The sequence below is a fragment of the Triticum aestivum genome, chromosome 3B (genome assembly GCF_018294505.1).
Source record: "Triticum aestivum cultivar Chinese Spring chromosome 3B, IWGSC CS RefSeq v2.1, whole genome shotgun sequence".
Lineage (NCBI taxonomy): Eukaryota > Viridiplantae > Streptophyta > Magnoliopsida > Poales > Poaceae > Triticum > Triticum aestivum.
The window spans coordinates 288,102,530-288,108,256 of record NC_057801.1 but is presented as its reverse complement, the minus strand read 5'-3'; the positions used below and the strand labels follow the sequence as shown (position 1 = coordinate 288,108,256).

The 5,727-nt window shown below is 45.8% G+C and overlaps 2 long non-coding RNA genes across 3 annotated transcripts; one reads left to right on the top strand and one right to left on the bottom strand.

The window, feature by feature from the left end:
- The first annotated feature begins 272 nt into the window (after nt 1-272).
- Nucleotides 273-1,207, top strand: LOC123069745 (uncharacterized). Its single transcript, XR_006432806.1, has 2 exons — nt 273-652; nt 780-1,207. It is a non-coding gene; the product is annotated as an uncharacterized lncRNA (long non-coding RNA).
- A 1,805-nt stretch (nt 1,208-3,012) lies between these two features.
- On the bottom strand, nt 3,013-4,906 carry LOC123065358 (uncharacterized). 2 transcript variants are annotated; one of them, XR_006430988.1, is made up of 3 exons: nt 4,344-4,906; nt 3,694-3,757; nt 3,013-3,429 (listed from the first exon to the last, which is right to left on the bottom strand). It is a non-coding gene; the product is annotated as an uncharacterized lncRNA (long non-coding RNA). The 2 variants fall into 2 exon arrangements; XR_006430987.1 differs by lacking the exon at nt 4,344-4,906 and having other exon boundaries at nt 3,694-4,240.
- Between the last annotated feature and the right edge of the window lie 821 nt (nt 4,907-5,727).

The window sequence follows — 5,727 nt, the reverse complement described above, 5'->3', positions numbered from 1 at the left end:
AAAACGTAATCTCAATGGCAATGCATAACATGTTATAGGAATTGCTAGAGAGCAAATACATTGAACATGTCCCATTTTCACAAAGTATATCTGAAATCATCATTTACATATTGTAAATGTGATATAAAGAGATATGAGATCTTTCAAAGTAAAATTTGCAGTAGAGAGAAAGCCTAAACTGCAACTTACAGTAAGCCGTAGGCTGATTTGCATCGTACAGAATAATCTATGGACTAATCCGCAAGACACATCAAGCCAGAGGTCCCAACGGAAGAAATGCAAGGGCTTATCCGGACATACAATAAAGTTGGAAGACTAAATTGAAGTGTCACAAAAGGATAAGATTCACTATCTCTCTATCTGTTCGTGTGGTTAAAACCCAATCGATTGATTCGTAGCAAACCACCAACGCCGTCGCGGCCACTTGAGATGAGCTTGCCGGCCGGAGGTCGTTGCCGCTTGTTGCCACGGCGGCGCGGAGGGCGCGAGTCCAGCAGCGCGGACGACCGCGTGGCGACGAGGGCGTGAGGCGCGGCCCTGCGCTAGTCGTCTTCGCCGACGCCGGCCGCTGGTGCGTCAAGGGCTCGATGCCTCTGTGTTGTCGCATGGCTGAGGGCAGCCGATGCGTGCGCTGCAATGACGAGGGCTACAGGTACTAATTTCAGATAGCAATTAGTATATGCGTTAATAAATCGGAAAGAAGCACCTTGTAGCAATGAAATCAAGGTATGACTCCGATTCATTCCTTGATCCCTTGATTTTCCTCTCGATCTTTCCAGATAGATGGACGCCAATGCCCTGTTCTTCATTCACGAGGCGAGGTTGCCGCATGGAAGCTCTTCTGCCGGGGTGAGGGCCGCCGTTTTCCACGCCCGAGGGCGTCGCCGCTACAGCCACCACGGCCGCTCATGGTCCGCCCGCGCTGGAAGGTTGGATGGCCTTGTCCTTGGCCACTCCGGTGCCGCCACGCCCGAGAGCGTTGTCGTCATAGAAGACCGTGCCGATGAAGACCGTCGATATGGGCGCCGCCGTTGGCGGAGGGAGTCGCTGCAGAGGGTCGGATGAGAGCCGTGGCCTCGGCCGCCGCCGCCCGGGAAGGGCTCTCCACGCTGGAATCGCTCAGTCGGGAGCGTGCTGATAATGTGTGATGAATAGAATTGTATCGAGAGAGACAAAGGAACAAATGACTCGAACCACACTTTATTGACGATGAATGAGCACTTATATACAATGGGAACAGTTGCCTCGGAGGGACACGATGGTCCATAGAGATGCCATTCCAGGAACCGACGTGACGGTTGCTGGAAGTGTGCAACCGTACATCTAGAAAGGAGCGGGGATTATTCCTTAATAACCACAAAAATTATTTAGGTTTAACACTAACCATCGTGAACACAGAGGCACGCTGCACGGGTGCTCGACGTCCAGGTAGATCAGATGTTGTGAAGAACTCCAGGGAGGCGCATGAACCAGCCCCGTGGCCGAAGACGCCGACAGGCAGGTACGGACTCCCCTGATGCCAAGAGGACGCACTCCAATGCAGACGAAACCACCCGCTGACGGCCTACGATCACGCCCGGTCCACCCGTCACGGAACCCTGAGGCACGCTGCCCGGACAGATCGGACGACGCGAAGATCCCCGATGGCACGCCACCGCCAAATGAAAGGCGCGAAGGGCACTCTTGCCCGCGAATCCCCCGGGAGGCAGGTACCCCATAGGAGTAATTATCTGGCTTTGGTTTGGCTATCCGTAGAGCAATTAGGGCATGTACATTAGACACTTGCAGTCTGTAATGATCGTACACGTCATCTATAGATAGCAGTAACAACATCATCTACAATAGTCTGTTTTTTGCTATCTGTAGCACGTCGATCGTGGGCAGGCTGCTGCATGCGAACCTCCATCCTTTGTTGTACTTCTTGGCCAGAACGTGGGAGACTGATGCATGCAAACCGCAAGTTAACGACGCCTGAGCGTACAACGGGGACGAGGCTATCGGTAAGTAGCGAGATTGTTGGGATATCGACCGTCTGCAAAAAAAAAATTGACTGTGAACTGTGGGGTAAAACCCCCACAGCATATCAAGACTTTATTAAAGCCAGACAACAGTTACAACAACATGATTACAAGAGGTAACCGAAAGGAAAGGAGAAAAACAAAATAAAATAAAGAAAAGGCTAAAACTTAAGGCGGCAAGAAAGAAATCCACTTGAGTAACTCATCCTTGTATCCAGATTTGATTCTATGCTGCATTACAGTAATGTCATGCCTGAAAGCTCCTCTCCATTTGTTGAAACTTGCCCTCTCACCTCTGAACACTTTGGCATTTCTGATGATCCAGATATTCCAGCAGGCAATAAATACTACTTCATTGAAAAAGGGCTTATCAAAACTTCTCCTTGCCTGGATGACTAGGTCAGACATTGAAGTTCCAGCCGACCAATTAATCTGCAAATAATTCCAAACTCTGACACTGAAATTGCAGTTGAAGAAGAGATGGTCTCTGGTTTCTCTCACTTGAAGGGGGCATAGCCTACAAGTAACACCATCATCCATGTGCCAGTGCCTTCTATCAACCATATCCTTAGTGCAAAATTAACGACACCCTCTGTCTCTCTCCTAGCTCTCTCTCCTCCACGTAATCAAAAATCTTAGGTGGCATACGTTATAGACAGCCGATTAGATGCCGTTGTACATGCTCTTATACACACGAGATTGGGCAAGTAGTGCTAGCTAGACTTTGGGCTGGGTGGCGACGATTTTGCGTGCGCTAGTGACTTACCCCTTCGCCTCTCCTTCAGGCTTTGTTTGGTAGAGGTGGAATGGGGAGGTTTGGGGAGGGGGAATTTCAGGGGATTGGGTGAATCTCTTTTTCCACCCAATCCCCTCAAAACCCCTTGAAACCCCTGACAGGAACTGACATATTTAGATAAGATAGTGCAAACAAATAAAAATGCAATCTTTCCAAGTAAAACGACATCAAATTATGCAAGGAAGAGCAGTGTAGATATTAAGTGAACAAAAATCACATATAACCTCACTGTAATTGCTCCCAGAATATGCAAAGTAGCAAAACTAAGGGCGTCACCTACAAAACAACAGGGCAGTAGAGAAATGCAGCTAGCAACGCCTGAAGTAGCGGCCATTGTCAATGCATTACAGACTAACATCACTGCATATTGCTCAAACAGTTTGAGAGTAACATGTAATTAGATGGGCCTGCATATCTCTATAACAGCCCAAGTTTAACTAGCAGGAATAAATGAACTGATGGGTTTTCCTGACCCCATATCTCTATGATAGGAACTGGGTTCTAATGTCGTCGTGTCCGAGGCGGTGGCACTTCTGAAGAGGTGGACAGGAAGGCGACTTCTAGGGGTATCTCTCTACTCTGCAGCGACATCCGCGTACCACAGCGCCGTGTGAGCTGAATTAGCAGAAAATTAGTTAAGTAGTTAGGCGTCATGTGTCACACGTACTGCAACAAGTTTAAATAAGAAGATCAAAAAGGAAGCTGATGTACAAAACCTCCAAACAATGCAATGTGATGTGGGACAAAACCTAAATTTTGTCCACACATTACTCTAAACAATTGCAGTAGGCTAAAAAACAGAAATCATTATCTTCTCTATGAAGCTGAACTATGCAGACTGAACTGAAATCATTACTCTGAACAAAAGTTACATCTTACTGGGGAAAAGGCCAGCTCTTCGGTTGGGGTTAAGGAGGCTGATGGTGGTGGAATGTGGAAGAGGCTGCAAGGTCCATGGAGGGAGAACAAGTTTTTTTTTGATGTATGGAGGGAGAACAAGTTAGCAAGGTCTATTACATAGATTCAGTTCAATGGAAATGGAGCAAGTTAGCTAGCTAGCTAGATAAAAAAATAGACCACATAAATAAGAACCAATCTGCGTGATACCACCAAGAAAATACAGCCACATTGAGTAGAAAAGACAGCATTAGTAAGATCATGTAGTGCCACAACTGCAACATTCTAGATAGACAATCAGTTTCCAAACAAAGAATTTCCTTATGACCGTAGGTTATTCAGTTTTGGTTCAAGTTTTTTCTGACTGAACATTATTCGGAAATAAGCACATTCAGTTTGGCTCATCTGACATTAATTCTACCCGGGCCTCCTCTTCAATTCTGAATTCATGTCAGTCAACTTAGAAAATCAAAGATGACACACAAATTCATCCATCCATTTATCTATCTAGGGGTATGCTTTTTTCAGATGTAATTATAATTAGAAGAAGAATATTGGATCTGGATGTATTGTTTCTATCTAGGAATATAACGATGCTGGCCATGAGGATGCGGAAAGGATACATCACCTACCTACAGCCACCACCAGCCCTCCCCAAACCTCCCCATTCCACTTCTACCAAACAAAGCCTCATCGTTTTCCCATCTCCAGCCACCTTGCTCCCCCTCATGTCCAGTCAAAATAAGAACATATCATCTACATGTACGATGACATATAATCATTCATACAAGAAACAAATACCATACTGCAATCTAATTGCCATAAAGATTTGTGGTTGTGTACATCATGTCATAGAGTTTACCAAATGCTTAACAGCTGATCAAAAGTTCCATACTTAAATAGATCAAAAATGAACGTCACTGCAAATAAACTATATTCCACTAGTTATTTGCCATATGCCATATAACATCATTAAACAGATCAAAAAATCGAGCATCATGAGAGCTCACCTATCCTGCTCAAATTTGGGGCAGTTAAAAAAATTTGTGGGAGGATTATAGGTGGCTTTAACTCAAAAAGATAGTTGCCAAACATCTAATCTAAACCAAACAACAATACAAATTATACTGAATAATATTTAACACTAGATTTTAAGGCTGGACATGCATAAATTGGTTACTTAGCATAGCTTTATGGCTTCTGGCTAAATTTCCAAACGATAATGCTCTACAAGATCTATCAAACATACACCTGTTGAACCCTGAACAACAGATATAGAGATGGGCTACACTTGTGTCCTCTTGTTTCTCATGGATTTATTTTTGGGTAATGACATAACTTGTGTCCTCTTGTTTCTCATGGATTTATTTTTGGTCGATTCGTTAGCTGACCGACTGATTTCTGAAACTGCAGTGCTGCTACTTCTGATACCTCGGCCAGACCTGAAGATCAAGAAATGGAGGATGCCGTCACTTCCAACCCTGGTATGACCTTTGAGGTTTCATTTTCAGTCGGTGGGATCTTCGTTTTTAACTTTGACTCTTTTCTGCAGCTCCATCTAATATCATCATTGATCTTCCTGACGATGATGAAGACGAGGAACCACTGAGGCAGAGGAGGAATAGGAGAGCGTCTGCTGGCTAGACAGCTCAGGTCGTATCAGCACCTGAGACGTTGGTTGCGGAGGGGGACAACGTCACTCGGCCTACCGTATCCTTTGCGGTGCCGCTGACGAGTGCTCGCCCTTCTTCGTCGAGTGCTGGTCAGCCTTCACTTTTCTCTACCCACCACGTCCCCGAAGACCAAGCAAGCGCTGCTAAAGAAGCCATACGCCAGGCGGGGGTCATGATGGATCAAGTGAAGGCGATCCGAGACGCCAGTCAAGCGGCTTTTGACGCCAGTTCAGCCCTTCAGAGCAATGTCCAGGTTGGTCGGTCACTGCCTGTTCTGTTAGGATATGGTACCTGAAAACTTTTCTTTCTGAAAATCTTAGTGTCTGTCGTACGCCCACTGGGT